Here is a 16,618-nt window from a genome sequence, read left to right on the forward strand (position 1 = left end):
AGAAGAATTGCCAAAACCTTCTGCAAACAAGTTTCTCAACTACTCAAAAATGTTAGACAAACTGTTCCAACAAAATTTAATAGAAGACCTAGATCACTGGAAGATTATAAACAATGGAAAGCTACAGAATTTAGAACTTTTATTTTATACTTAGGGCCTGTTGTCTTAAAAGATTTATTAAACAGAAACATGTATAACAATTTTTTAACATTTCATGTAGCTATTTCAATATTGTTAAATGAAGCTTTTTGTAAGAAAGATTGTTATCTGGATTACGCTGAAAATTTATTAAAACACTTTGTTTATTCTTTTGTAAAACTATATGGTGAAGCACATGCATCTCACAATATACATAATCTACTACATCTTGTCGCAGACGTAAGAAAATTTGGAATATTAGACAATTTTAGTTGTTTCAAATTTGAAAATTATATGTCGACAATTAAAAAACTATTAAGAAAAGGAGACAAACCGTTGCAACAACTTTCAAGAAGACTTGACGAAATAAAAAGTGTGAATAACAAATTTAAAAAAGCAAAAAGCTCTGAATTATGTTTAGAAAAGAAACACTTTGATCGTCCTTTGCACTAAAACTGTAATATTAAAGATCAATACAAAATATTACGCAACTCATTATATACAATCCACTGTGGTGATAAAAGAAATAATTGTTGCATATTAGAGAATGGAGAATATATAAAAGTGAAAAACATTATCCAATGCAAAGATGAAGTAATATTAGTAATTGGGAAAAAGTTATTAAACGTACAACATTTATATGACTTACCTGTAAAGTCTTCATTTTTACAAATAAATATTGTGAATGAAAATTATGAAGATCAAACTTTAAATGCATGGACCATCAATAATGTGGCAGCAAAAGCTTGGAAAATTCCATATGGCGAACAGTTTGTCGTGTGCCCCTTAATACATACGTATAAAAATTAATAATATAAATATATATATACATTAATATATAACATCGAGAAAAGCGCTGCTAGAAAGGCGAGAAAGAAAAAATATGATTATTTATTTATTATCTTATTATATTGACTAATTTGACAACACGAAACAAAAAGAACTGGATTTCAAATATTACAATTACATATGGATTATTTATTATTTTATTGTATTAATTAATTTTGATTTGTTAGTTTTCTTATGATTTCTTCCAGTTTATTTAATTTATTAATTTCTATATTTTATGAGCCATTGTAAAGGTTATTGATATATTTAATTTAATTTATTATAGAAAGGTTTGTAAATTTCTTTAAAATAAAATTTTTTTTATTGATTCTTGTAGTCTTGACTCCTTTAATGTATCATAAATCAATAACTACACTTGAATTATTATATATAATATTTACAAATAAATGTCATATTATTTATGTTATATAATATTATTTATGTATATATAATATTTACAAATAAATGTTATTAGGTCCTTGAATAAGTTCTCGCTGTTTCTTAAAAGATGGCGTAGCGGCACTCTGTGCATGGAATTTCGTACGGAAACGCATCAGCTAAGTAGTACTATATGTAACCTCAAATTCTAGTAGATACAGTTTACCACAGTGTCAACCACGTGTTTAATTACCTATTGCGAAAATGTCTACTTTTGTGCCAAATAAAGTGTTTTTGCGGGGAATTTTATTGCACTGCTTTATTCAAAAGAAATCTGCAGCTGAAGCACACAGAATTCTTGTTGAAACATATGGTGACAATGCTCTGTCGAATACGACATGCAGAGACTGGTTTAGGCGCTTTAAAAATAATGACTTTGACCTTGAAGATAAAGAACGTTCTGGAGCACCGACAAAGTTTGAAGACGAAGAATTGGAGGCATTGCTTGATCTAGATCCATGTCAGACGCTAGTAGAGCTCGGGAAAACATTGCAAGTAGATGCGTCAACAGTTTCAAAACGTTTAAAAGCGTTAGGAATGATCCAAAAGCAAGGACATTGGGTGCCGTATGAGTTGAAGCCGAGAGACGTTGAACGACGTTTTCTCATGTGTGAATTGCTGCTTCAACGGCATAAAAGAAAAGGTTTTCTGCACCGTATCATCACTGGAGATGAAAAGTGGATACACTACGATAATCCTAAGCGTAGAAAATCGTGGGGTAAGCCCGGCCATGCATCAACATCGTCGGCAAAGCCGAATATCCATGGTTCGAAACTTCTGCTCTGCATTTGGTGGGATCAGCAGGGCGTAATTTATTATGAGCTGCTTAAACCTAATGAAACTATCACGGGAGCTCGCTATCGACTTCAGATGATGCGTTTGAGTCGAGCTCTAAAAGAAAAGCGGCCACTATACGGGCAGAGACACGACAAAGTCATTTTGTTACATGACAATGCTCGGCCACATGTGGCAAAACCAGTCAAAACTTACCTGGAAACGCTTCAATGGGAAGTTCTACCTCACCCGCTGTATTCACCGGACATAGCCCCCTCGGATTACCACTTGTTTCGGTCGATGGCGCATGGTTTGAGCGAGCAGCGCTTCCATTCTTTCGAAGAAACCGAAAAATGGGTCGATTCATGGATTGCGTCAAAAGATAAATCGTTTTTTCGACGGGGGATTCAATTACTGCCAGAAAGATGGGAGAAAGTGGTCTCTAATGATGGACAATACTTTGAGTAAAGTTATTGTAAGCCTTATATTTTAAATTAATGTTTTTTTTAACAAAAAAAACAGCGAGAACTTATTCAAGGTCCTAATATATTATTTAAATGATCCAATCTATAATTTAAACAGAAACATAACCACATCTAAGGCCTACAGTATCGTAGAATTTCATGATGGTCTGGCAATAGTGTCTTCAGTTTGGTTGAACAAGGATGAAACAAAATGCGCTTATCCTACTTTTCGGAATCCAGCAAAAATAATGAAAGCTGTTGAATCAAAATTGCCTTTTGAAGATAACTCGAATTGGAAAATATATGACGTTGTAAAGATCTTTTATAGAACAAGATTTATTTTTCAAAATTTCAATTATTATGTTCATTATTAGTAAATATGTCGATTTGCCTTATAACGTCTGTGTATATTTCTAGATTTATACGTAAGAGCAAAAGAGAAACTACACCTTGCTGAAAATGTATCAGATTTAACGGCTGACGAAGGTACAGAAAATGAAACCAAAAGATGCGATAAAGAAAGAAAATCGAGACATAAGCGAGCTAGAATAAATTATTCGTCATCGGAATATGAATTCGACTCTGACAAAAGTGAAGAACAAACTAAATTATTACCGTTTCCGAATATTCCAGACAAATTATATAACACAAACAAGAAAAGAACTAAAGCAAATCAGACAATAGTTCCACTGTCGCCTAGTGTAGAACAATCAAAATTTAAATGCTTAATGAGCTCTGTTATACATACTAAAAATTCAGATAAAGAAGTAACAATAAATGAATGCATAGGACGGGAATATCATGATAATTCACCAAATAAAAATGGCAATTTGCAAAATATTAAGCATACAAATTATAAAGCATACTGCATAATATAAAGCATACAAATAAGTATATTGAAAACAACAACTTTTTACCTGCGGAAAATGGTTTGTAATTTTAAAAAATATTTATTTATATATAGCATAAATTATTAGTTTATTGCACCAGATCATAATCAGAGACAAATATGTATCAATTTTCTATGCCAATCTTCTATGTTGCAAAGTTTCAACAGACCTGAGACTTATACAGGGTGTCTCAAAAATTTTGACACAGCGCTTGTATGCCGGTAGAGAAGAGTAAACTGAATCAAAAAGTCTTCTACCACTTTGCAATTTTCGCAAGGGTTAATGAGATTTTTAATAATTAATATCTCATTAACCCTTGCGAAAATTGCAAAGTGATAGAGAACTTTTCGATTCAGTTTACTCTTCTCTACCGGCATACAAGCGCTGTGTCAAAATTTTTGGGACACCCTGTATATATATATATATATTACATTACATAAATATTACACCACTACATTTTAATGTATTTTTATTTTTACAGAGTTTCAAAAAGAGGTTATAAGGAAATTACAGTTGTTACTTAACAAAATGACTGCTCTAGAAAATAGAATGGTTTTATTGAAAGCATCAAGCATTATGCGGCATAATAATCAAGAAACATATGATTTTATAGAGTTTACAGAATATGATCTGCCATTAATAAATATAAATGCATTAAAACGATTAGAAGAAGTATTAAAAGATAGCTCGTTTGCAAACAAAATGGTAAAAATGTTGTGGTATACACAATATATATGTAATTTTAACAAACACATTTTTTGTAATATTTTTAAATAATATAAAAAATTGTTGTCCTATAGGTAAATACGTTGAAACAAGTAAGCGGAACAAATTTATCCAACATAATCACAAATATGTTAAAAAAGTTACTGAGCGATCAACTTGCAGAGAATTTTAGTTATTTGAGACATCGAAACAAAAGAAATTTTAGTGCTCTCAAACTGTGTTTAATTTTTAAGAGTAAGTATTACACAGAAAAAACAATATTTTAAATTAAATAATTTGCATAATTAAATGTTTATTTTATATCGTTATGTTGTAATATTGATTTTTATTTTTATTTAACATCTGACAGGAGTGGTACGAATTCATAAACCGGAAACAAATGATACACAGATTGCCGAAATCATATCGAGCTGGCTAGTGCATGCTAAGTGGCGACAGCAAAGAGCAGAGTATGTATATTCATTAATAATAAGAAATATATAATACACATATAATAAAAATATTTGTAAAAAAATTTAAAGATTTGTTCTAAGAATGCATGTTATAAATTTTATGTTAGTTATCGATATTTTTTAGGATAAAAATAAGAAAGCAACAGGAGCGCGAAACTGATGATGGCAACGAAGAAGATATGTAGTATATTAGCCGTCTATAGACACAGAACAAAAATAGTAATACCATTTTTTTCATTTCTGTTGTTACCGGAGAGCTCTCTGTGATAAATATTTTATTAAGACATAAAGTATTTTTGTTTATTTGATTTATTAAAAATATTTGTATAATTTTTTATAAACATAATATAAATAAATACAATAGAGTATAAGAAATATCCAATAATAAAATGTTTTATTCAATTTTTATAGATTTTTTGCAAATTATTTACTTATATATTCTTTGCGAGATTTCTTCTTAAAAAATAAAAAAAATGAAAAAGAAATATTATATTAATTTATTCAACTATTAACAAAAAATGATTAGAAAGTATAATATTTAATCAATTTTTTGCTAATAGTTGAATAAATCATTATAATATTTCTTTTTATAAGAGTATTAAAAATAATATTAGAAAGTCCCTAACATGTTATATAAATATTAATACAACGTGCTTTACAAGATTTCTAGAATGTTAATGGAGTATATTAAAGCGAACATTTTTATGTCGCTGGGAGGTTAATGGCAGCTTTATTAATCTCCGCGGAATGTTACTATGTTACAATTTAAGATTATTGTAACCTTTTAGGAATGTTGATGTGCTATGAGGGGTCTGATATACATAATACCAGACATGATGTTTAAATGTTTAAAATATCATGTCTGTAACAGACATGATTTCCTAAACATTTATAAGTGTGGTCTGATATACATGATACCAGACATAATGTTTAAATGTTTAAAATATCATGTTTGTAACAGACATGATTTCCTAAACATTTAAAAGTGTGGTCTGATATACATGATACCAGACATGATGTTCAAATGTATAAGATATCATGCCTGATGTCACAGGCACGATATTCTATACATCTGAAAGTGAACAAAGCAAATATTAGCAATGAGCAATGCAATGATAAATATTATTTTAAACATTATTGTTGCATATCATTAGACGAGGAGGGACCAGCAATTTCATTAATATCTGCAGCATATAGTGTTAGACGATTTTTATCTTTTTTAGGACATGCAGAATACAATTTGTCCGCGGACATTAGAGACAAAGGCTTTTCTTTAATTTCTTTAATTTCCGACCGGCCAGGGGGAGACCCGCCCCGCCACCCACCCGCCTGAGACCCGACATGCGGCGGATCATGCGCAACGGCATACCCCGAAAGCGCGCCCCCGGGTAGAATGCGGATTCCCCCGGGGAACACGTCCCGACGGAGCCGCCGCCCCCTCACCTCCACATGCCGGCCAGGGCCCCCCACACTCGGGGGCGGACCACAGGTCCCCACCCGGGCGGGTGTGAATGTGGCGAAGTGTGTGTGTCAAAGAATGGTGTGTGTATATGTATGACTCATAAGTGATTGTATAAGTGTATGCAGGAGGGAAGTGGCATCCCACGCATCACCACGATGCGCGGGAGCCCCCGCCGGATGCATGCATGGCCCCCAAATTCCGAGCAGTTTCGCATCAGCGAAGGCGCCCAGAAAATGCGGGGACCAAGAGTGTGTGTGTATATATAAGCGCGAGCGCGGGGAGGAACGACCCCCGACCGAGTGTGCAAAGTCCAGGTACAACGGGGGAGGAGAGCAGCGCACCTCTCCCCCACCAATCCTGTGGTTTGTTTTTGGAGTTTCCCTCTCCTAGGCCAGTTGCCTACCATAGCTAACGAGTCCGACCAACCCGGGTCTTTTTATAGAGGTTAGGTTTTACCACCCTCGTGGCCCGTACAAGCTTCGTGCAAGCACCGGCCCCTTGGGGTTACGGTATGAGTCGGTCCTCCTCCCCACATGTAATAGGAGGCCAGCCGTTATGCCGGAACACCGGCGTGCTAACGAGACTGACTAGGTCCCAGATTTTTTATCGAGGTTTACTCCTCTAACCCGGTGGAGTGAAAAACACTCCCAACGGGTCCAGGCACCCGGGCGATTGAAGTCAGGGCCGCCAACCCCTATCGGCGATTGGGACAAGTCCCTAAAGGAGTCGCCGGGCTCCCGTTTTCTCCATAGAAGGAACCGTGTGCACTTAGCACCGTGAAACGACCCCAATGGGCCATCCCACGGTGAGCCCTCACCACGACAAGGTGGCGCACAACAAGGGGGACCTTACAGAACCTGACATGCTCCTCCTCACCGTAATCTCTTTACTTAGTCTTTGAATACTAACGATAGCACTTCGGCCACCCGCGCTCGTCATAGACGCAGGAGCCAGCCCTTAGCAGGTTGACGACCTATGGGGGGCAGGGACGATACCCCGCACATGCCGGTTCCCGGTATCCGACTCCGGGACGTTTTTTTCCATATTCTTACTCATACTCATGTAGTTTGCCTGGTTTCGTTTTACAATAGTCTCCATCTCTTGGTGAGACTTTATGTATCCAGGGTGATTCAAAATAACCGTATGTCCAAAGAGACATATGCCTGAGCATATTCTGAGACAACTTTTTCTTTTGCAAAAGTTTGTGCGGAGCTTAATTTTCAAATTATAAAAGAAAATAGTTAGCGTATCGTGAGTCGAGTATAAGAAACAAGCAGGGGCGGCGCAACTCACCGTTACACGCGGGTGTTTACGTGAAGCGCCCGCTATGATCAGCTGACACTCACAATACACAAATACGTATACGCACCTTTCTCTCTCTCTCTCTCTCTCTCTCTCTCTCTCTCTCTCTCTCTCTCTCTCTCTCTCTCTCTCTCTCTCTCTCTCTCTCTCTCTCTCTCTCTCTCTCTCTCTTTCTCTCTCCCGCAATGAGACAGATCCATATCAAGAAAAAATGTTTTCTCTCGTTCACGTTTCACGTTTCAAAACACAACACATTTACACACTCTGTTCACTCATTTCATCGATAAAACGAGGAATTTATTTAATGATCACTCGGCGCGTGAGAATTACTCAAAGAAAGAAACACGTGTTTTCGGCGGACACACAATACGTATTTACTCGACGGTAGCAAGCAGTCGACTGATTTCATTGGTTATGTTGTAACATAACATGGTGTGTCGAATGTGAACGTACGATGGCTTGAAGCCTCAGAACGCGCGCAATTAAAGAATTAAAATATTAATTAATGTAATTTATATTAACATAATTGATTGAAAAATATGCCAAACACGTAAGTTATTTATTACTTATTAAAAAGCGAAACAAATCAATTTTCTTTGCGTTGCGTTCTCTACCGTAGTCTTTTTTATTCAATAAGACGCTTCCACTCTCGTACAATCGTTGAGCTGCCCTAAGTATGACGTTGGCCGACGGATGTTTTGCTCGATTTAAGTATAATTCTTCATATCTTGCAGCAACGTAATGCTGTCCCTGGCACTCACCAAGTGCCATCAGCATGTCATAATATTCTTTGTTTGTGTATGCCATATTGTTTTGATAATGCTTGTCAAATAGAAAACGTCATAGGTCGCATGTCACGGGTCACGACACGCGACTCAATTTCATTCAATAATCCTTCGATTACTAGAAGCATTATCAGAACGATATGGCATGCACAAACAAAGAATATTATGACATGCTGATGGCACTTGGTGAGTGCCAGGGACAGCATTACGTTGCTGCAAGATATGAAGAATTATACCCAAATCGAGCAAAACATCCGTCGGCCAACGTCATACTTAGGGCAGCTCAACGATTGTACGAGAGTGGAAGCGTCTTATTGAATAAAAAAGACTACGGTAGAGAACGCAACGCAAGAAACGTGCGAAATGTGGAGACAATTCCTCGTGCTGTCGAACAAGAGCCTGAAACTAGTATTCGGGTCATTGCTCGAGAGCACGATCTGTCTTACTCCAAAGTACAGAGGATTATATAAAAAAAAATTGCACGCTTATTATTATTGCCGCGTGCAAAATTTACGAGAAGAAGACTATCCTCGAAGGAAGACGTTTTGTGAGAATTTTTGAGAAGAGTAGACAAAAATCCAGAATTTCCTTTTCGTGTGATATTCAGTGATGAATCGCTATTTACACGAGAAGGAATTTTTAATTCTCACAACATGCATGTATGAAGCGATGAGAATCCTCGAGTCACTCGACTCCGAAATTTTCAAGTCCGATGGAAAATCAACGTCTGGACAAGGATAATAGGCACAAACATACTTGGTCCAATTATTCTGCCAGATATCTTAAATGGCGCATTGTATGAAGAATTTTTGGCAGAAAATATCCCAGATTTTTGGAAGATTGGAAGAAGTTCCATTAGCAAATAGGAATAAAATCATATTCCAACAAGACGGTGCTGGACCACACAATGCCAGAGTCGTTACGAATTACTTAAACGAGCAATTTCCTGGACGTTGGATGGGCCGGTATGGCCCATAATCTTGGCCCGCAAGATCCCCGGACCTTAATCCATTGGATTTTTTCTTGTGGGGACATTGTAAAGAAATAATTTACAGAAAGCTTCCCGAAGATGTCGAAGATTTAAATAACAAACTCCATTATGCCATTTAGTCCATCGATAGTGATATACTGAAAAAGACTCAAACAAATTTATTGAGACGCATGAGAGCTTGTGTCACAATGGACGGTGGTCACTTTGAACACCTTTTATAAAGAAAGCTCTTCCAAAAGAAAAAAATAATCTGCCCTTTTCAGGGCAACCAAATATTTCATTTCAAGGAATATTCTCTCAGTTTGCAAATTATTAAAAACCAAAATTAAATAAAATACTTAAGAAAATTGATTTGTTTCGATTTTTAATAAGTAATAAATAACTTACGTGTTTGGAATATTTTTCAATCAATTATGTTAATATAAATTACATTAATTAATATTTTAATTCTTTAATTGCGCGCGTTCTGAGGCTTCAAGCCATCGTACGTTCACATTCGACACACCATGTTATGTTACAACATAACCAATGAAATCAGTCGACTGCTTGCTACCGTCGAGTAAATACGTATTGTGTGTCCGCCGAAAACACGTGTTTCTTTCTTTGAGTAATTCTCACGCGCCGAGTGATCATTAAATAAATTCCTCGTTTTATCGATAAAATGAGTGAACAGAGTGTGTAAATGTGTTGTGTTTTGAAACGTGAAACGTGAACGAGAGAAAACATTTTTTCTTGATATGGATCTGTCTCATTGCAGGAGAGAGAAAGAGAGAGAGAGAGAGAGAGAGAGAGAGAGAGAGAGAGAGAGAGAGAGAGAGAGAGAGAGAGAGAGAGAGAGAGAGAGAGAGAGAGAGAGAGAGAGAGAGAGAGAGAGAGAGAGAGAGAGAGAGAGAGAGAGAGAGAGAGAGAGAGAGAGAGAGAGAGAGAGAGAGAGAGAGAGAGAGAGAGAGAGAGAGAGAGAGAGAGAGAGAGAGAGAGAGAGAGAGAGAGAGAGAGAGAGAGAGAGAGAGAGAGAGAGAGAGAGAGAGAGAGAGAGAGAGAGAGAGAGAGAGAGAGAGAGAGAGAGAGAGAGAGAGAGAGAGAGAGAGAGAGAGAGAGAGAGAGAGAGAGAGAGAGAGAGAGAGAGAGAGAGAGAGAGAGAGAGAGAGAGAGAGAGAGAGAGAGAGAGAGAGAGAGAGAGAGAGAGAGAGAGAGAGAGAGAGAGAGAGAGAGAGAGAGAGAGAGAGAGAGAGAGAGAGAGAGAGAGAGAGAGAGAGAGAGAGAGAGAGAGAGAGAGAGAGAGAGAGAGAGAGAGAGAGAGAGAGAGAGAGAGAGAGAGAGAGAGAGAGAGAGAGAGAGAGAGAGAGAGAGAGAGAGAGAGAGAGAGAGAGAGAGAGAGAGAGAGAGAGAGAGAGAGAGAGAGAGAGAGAGAGAGAGAGAGAGAGAGAGAGAGAAAGGTGCGTATACGTATTTGTGTATTGTGAGTGTCAGCTGATCATAGCGGGCGCTTCACGTAAACACCCGCGTGTAACGGTGAGTTGCGCCGCCCCTGCTTGTTTCTTATACTCGACTCACGATACGCTAACTATTTTCTTTTATAATTTGAAAATTAAGCTCCGCACAAACTTTTGCAAAAGAAAAAGTTGTCTCAGAATATGCTCAGGCATATGTCTCTTTGGACATACGGTTATTTTGAATCACCCTGGATACATAAAGTCTCACCAAGAGATGGAGACTATTGTAAAACGAAACCAGGCGAACTACATGAGTATGAGTAAGAATATGGAAAAAACCGTCCCGGAGTCGGATACCGGGAACCGGCATGTGCGGGGTATCGTCCCTGCCCCCCATAGGTCGTCAACCTGCTAAGGGCTGGCTCCTGCGTCTATGACGAGCGCGGGTGGCCGAAGTGCTATCGTTAGTATTCAAAGACTAAGTAAAGAGATTACGGTGAGGAGGAGCATGTCAGGTTCTGTAAGGTCCCCCTTGTTGTGCGCCACCTTGTCGTGGTGAGGGCTCACCGTGGGATGGCCCATTGGGGTCGTTTCACGGTGCTAAGTGCACACGGTTCCTTCTATGGAGAAAACGGGAGCCCGGCGACTCCTTTAGGGACTTGTCCCAATCGCCGATAGGGGTTGGCGACCCTGACTTCAATCGCCCGGGTGCCTGGACCCGTTGGGAGTGTTTTTCACTCCACCGGGATAGAGGAGTAAACCTTGATAAAAAATCTGGAACCTAGTCAGTCTCGTTAGCACGCCGTTGTTCCGGCATAACGGCTGGCCTCCTATTACATGTGGGGAGGAGGACCGACTCATACCGTAACCCCAAGGGGCCGGTGCTTGCACGAAGCTTGTACGGGCCACGAGGGTGGTAAAACCTCTATAAAAAGACCCGGGTTGGTCGGACTCGTTAGCTATGGTAGGCAACTAGCCTAGGAGAGGGAAACTCCGAAAACAAACCATAGGATTGGTGGGGGAGAGGTGCGCTGCTCTCCTCCCCCGTTGTACCTGGACTTTGCACACTCGGCCGGGGGTCGTTCCTCCCCGCGCTCGCGCTTATATATACACACACACTCTTGGTCCCCGCACTTTCTGGGCGCCTTCGCTGATGCGAAGCTGCTCGGAATTCGGGGGCCATGCATGCATCCGGCGGGGGCCCCCGCGCATCGTGGTGATGCGTGGGATGCCACTTCCCGCCTGTATACACTTACACAATTACTTATCAGTCATACATATACACACACCATTCTTTCACACACACACTTCGCCACATTCACACCCGCCCGGGTGGGGACCTGTGGTCCGCCCCCGAGTGTGGGGGGCCCGGGCCGGCATGTGGTGGTGAGGGGGCGACGGCTGCGTTGAGACGTGTTCCCCGGGGGAATCCGCATTCTACCCGGGGGCGCGCTTTCGGGGTATGCCGTTGCGCATGATCCGCCGCATGTCGAGCCTCAGGCGGGCGGGTGGCGGGGCGGGTCTCCCCCTGGCCAGTCGGTGGCGTGCGCCGAGCGGGCCAGTCGCTTTTTGGGGGCCCGTAAGGCGTCCGCGCCGATTCGTGTGTACGAGTCCGGGACAACAGCGTGAAAGTCTCAAGCCAAGGTGGAAGGCATCGTGCCGAGGGCTGAATGGCCTAAGAGACTATAAAAATGTGCGGTCGCAAACGATCCCTGTGGTGCACCTGGCGCAACCCTTCAGTATTTTAGTCGCCTTATCCCTGCAAGGAGGCTCTGCAGGGGTGGACAGATGTTTCCTACCAAACTCGTGGGATCAATATGAAGACATTTAAACAAAAAACAGTTACAAACACTAGAGACGGACCAAATAAAGACGACGTGGCAATCCAATCAGGAATTGAAAGAGCATTGTCAGGAATACAAAAGGGGAGGGGCGTAACAGCCGATCTGGACACAGTCGCCGACAAAACCATCGTCGGCCGACTGCGGAGCGACGTAAGGGCAATTAGGGCTAGCGGGGATTCCTACCCCGCTAGTACTAAAAGGAAAGGGGGGAGGTGTTCTTTATCTCGAGTGAGAGCGAGGATGGGGAGCCCCTCTTTAAAACTCCAAGGGGGAGGATGATAGATGGACCTGGAGGGGGGGCGGGACAACGCCCCCGAGCGAAGGAGGAACAGCGGACGGCGGCACAGACACGAGGCCGAGAAAGCTTAGAAGGGGAGATGGGGACATTCCGGATAAGGACCTCCTAAGAAGGCACAAGATTCTCCGGAAGGAGGTGGATAACTTCCGAACGAAGAATAGGAGACTAAAAGAGGAGATGGAGGAGCTGAGAAGGAGGATACCGCCCCCTTCTCCTCCTGCCCCTACTCCAGCTACTAGTCCGCCTCTACTCAGCCCAGCATTGGGCTTGAAGAGGAGTGGCCGAGAAGGGGAAGGAGAAGGGATCCTCTCGACCGCCCGCGTGGGACCGGGTGGCGGGGCAATCCAAGGAAGGAAGGGGAAATGCCCCTCTCCCCCACAACTGGGGGGAAGAAATTTTGAGAAAGTTGCCGGGATTGCTGAAGGAGCTTATCCCGGCAATTTTGGTAAAGCTGGGGCTGATCCCATCCCCAGTCACAACAGCAAGGAAGGAACTCCACCCTCAGAGGGAGGGTAGGGAGAGGGGCAAGAGGAGAAAAAGGGCTAAAGCCGTTCTCCCTCCTTCCGCCACCCCCCTCTAAGGGAACCCCACGTCCACGTCGGGCTGGGGGAGAACCAGCCGCGGTCTCCGCAAAGTCGTTGGCCGCACGAGGAGGGGGACCTCCCCCCCCCACAGCGGCAGAGCAAAAGAGCGCGCAAGCTTCCCCTCCCGTCACCCCAACTTGAGCAAAGGTGGTGGGGAGGAGAGAAAGGGCAAGAATGGCGCAGGCGGCCAAGATGCAGCCCACCATGGGGCTGCAGGATAAGGGGAAGGGCTCGGCCAAATCCGCCCCCTCCAATCCCCTGAGGACCCGGAGACTCCTTAAGACGGTGGCGATAACGTGTCCGCCGGGGGAGTACAACCGGGTTATGAGGGAGGCGAGGGGCAAGATCGACCCTAAGGACCTAGGGATTGGTGATCTAAAGAGCGGGAAAGCCAGGACGGGTGCCACCCTCCTGGGCCAGAGAGCGGTAAAAAAGCCGACGCCATGGCCGAGGCCCTTAGAAATGTCTTTCAAGGGCGGGAAGGCGTCAGAGTGGCGAGGCCAACCAAAATGGGGGAGTTACGGATCCGCGACCTTGACGAGTCGATAGACCCGAGTGAGGTCGTGGAGTCCGTGGCCGAGGTGGGGGGATGCCCTCCCTCACTGGTCAGGGTAAGACCCATCCGACCCTCCCCCGGTGGAAACGGCATGGGTATGGCCTGGGTGCGGTACCCCCTCAATGCGGCAATTAAGGTCGCAGAGGGGGGTCGTATCCAGGTAGGATGGGCAAAGGTAAAGGCCTCTCTGTTAGAAGAGAGGCCCTTACAGTGTTATAGGTGTCTGGAGAAGGGCCACGTGCGTGCTAACTGAACGGGCCCGACAGATAGAAGTGACGCCTGCTACAGGTGCGGTTCGACGGGGCATGTCGCACGAGATTGTGCGGCCCCTGCGAGCTACCCTGTATGCAGGGATAAGGAGCTCCTCCACATCCACAGAGTGGGGGACCCCGCCTGCAAGGCCCCTAGGCCTAAGGGGCGTACGAGAAGAGGCGTTACTGTGGGCACGGCCTCAGCCCCCGTGCCCACTCCGAAGTCACACAAGAAGAAGGAGGTGACGAAGAAAAAGGAGAAGACAGGCGCGGCCTTGGCCCCCACGCCCGTTCCTGTTGCGATGGAGGTGGAGGAGGCGAGACCACCGAGCGCGGCATTGGCCGCCGTGCTTGACACCGCAGGTTTGATAGAAGAGGAGGCAGGACCAGCGGGCGCGGCTTTGGCCCCCGCGTCCGCTCCTGCAGTTGCAGTAAAAGAGGAGGAGGGAACACCGGGCGTGGCTTCGACCCCTACGCCCGCCCGTAAGTCAGATGCGAGGACGTCGGATGACGACAAAACCATATGGACCAAACCAAAGGAGAGGCCCAGGAGGGATTTTGTGGGGCGGTGTGGGGGAAAGGGTAAACACACACCTACAGCCAAGGCCGATGAGGTCATAGACTTGGGGGATTCCGAATAGGGTTTTTTCACCTCTAAGGATCCTCCAGGCGAATACAAATCACTCCGCCATGGCACAGGATTTATTCCATCAGACCATAGCGGAGGGTAGGTTCGAATTGGGGATGACCTCAGGGCCTTACAGGATCCCAGAGGATCACCCCAATTGGTTTACGGACCCCACTGGGGAGGGGGTCGCCATTTTTTGGCGGCCCACCGCAAACTCCCCCCCGTGCTCCAAGCTTGGAGCCGGGTTTGGTTACGTGGCGGTCGAGTGCAGGGACTGGTGTGTCTTCGGGTGTTATGCCCCACCGAGGTGAAAACTCCCCTCCTTTAAGACCTTCCTGTCGGGGCTGGGGGACTGCATTCGCAGATGCCTCCCCCGGCCCACTATAATCGCGGGGGATTTCAACGCGTAGTCGACGCTATGGAATTCCCCGCGAACCTACGGGAGAGAGGGGAGATGGTGGATTAAGCGGCGGCACTCGGCCTGTGCTTGTTAAACACAGGCTCGAGGAGCACCTGCGTGCGTACCCGGGGGGAGTCCATCGTGGATCTCACGTGGGCTTCTCCGTCGGCTGCGCGCAGGGTTGGTGGGTGGAAGAAGACCTCGACTCGGGGTCTGATCACAGGTATATTGTGATCGAGGCCTAGACCACCCCTACCGGACAGCTCGGCCGTCGCCGGGGTAGCACCCGTAGAGGATGGGTCCTCCGAAAAATAGAGGAGGACGTCCTGATAGCGGTCGTTCTGGCGGAATCCTGGCCGAGGGCATCCGGCCAGGCCGTGGATTTGGAGGAAGAAGCCACGAGGGTCGTGAGCATGGTTGAAGACGCGTGTGAGGCGTTTATGCCACGATCTACATGGTCCCCCAGTAAGGCTATGCACTGGTGGACCGAGGAGATCGCCGAGCTTAGGCGTCTTTCCTCGGCCGCCAGACGCACATTCCTGCGTACGCGCAGAAAGGGGGATTACGCCAGAACGGCTATAGCTCTGGAGGGGTTTTGTGCTGCGCGAAACGCCCTCCGAGCCGCCATTGGAACAGCGAAGGCCAGGGCGTGGGAAGATCTTACCTCTACCCTGGACCGGGATCCGTGGAGGCGACCTTTTAAGATAGTGCTCAGGAAGCTGAGACCAAGGGCGCCTCCCACTGCGGAGAGACTGAAGCCGGAACTCCCCGGGAACATCGTCAACACGTTGTTTTCAGTGGGAGGGACCAACATCCCTCCTCCTACAGATGGGGAGACGTCTCCCAAGGAGCCGGCAGTCTCAGCAGAGATGTCCGCAGTGCGGGCCAGGCTTGGCGGTGCGGCCAAGGCGCCTGGACCCGACGGAATTTCCGGCAGGGCATGGGCCCTGGAGGCAAGGGTGCTAAGTGACCGGCTGGGGCGGCTTTTTATCGCCTGCCTTAGGTCCGGCACTTTTCCCTCGCGGTGGAGGAAGGCTAATTTGATCCTCCTCCACAAAGATGGCAAGCCGCCGGAGCAACCCTCCGCATACCGGCCTATATGCTTGCTGGACGAAGCAGGTAAGCTCTATGAGCGTATCATCGTCGGACGCCTTGTTCAGCACCTGTTTCGGGATGGTTCCACTCTAAGTGATAAATAGTACGGCTTTTAGGAGGGGTGCGGCACTGTGGGTGCAATACGTCACGTGCGTTCTTTCTCGGGGGCCGTCCTGGAGGGGGGAAGGTGGCAGTAGCGGTGTCACTGGACATTGTGAATGCCTTCAACTCCCTCCCCTGGGACTGTTTGGGGGCAGCATTTTATCATTTCCAGCTGCC

General features: G+C 44.5%; 1 long non-coding RNA gene across 1 annotated transcript; it reads left to right on the forward strand.

Annotated features, from left to right (window-relative positions):
* Nucleotides 1-3,956: 3,956 nt before the first annotated feature.
* LOC137001489 (uncharacterized) lies at nt 3,957-5,214 on the forward strand. The gene is made up of 3 exons (XR_010891499.1): nt 3,957-4,492; nt 4,608-4,707; nt 4,835-5,214. It is a non-coding gene; the product is annotated as an uncharacterized lncRNA (long non-coding RNA).
* The last annotated feature ends 11,404 nt before the right edge of the window (nt 5,215-16,618 follow it).

Source organism: Linepithema humile, chromosome 8, assembly GCF_040581485.1.
Source record: "Linepithema humile isolate Giens D197 chromosome 8, Lhum_UNIL_v1.0, whole genome shotgun sequence".
NCBI classification, from domain to species: Eukaryota; Metazoa; Arthropoda; class Insecta; order Hymenoptera; family Formicidae; genus Linepithema; species Linepithema humile.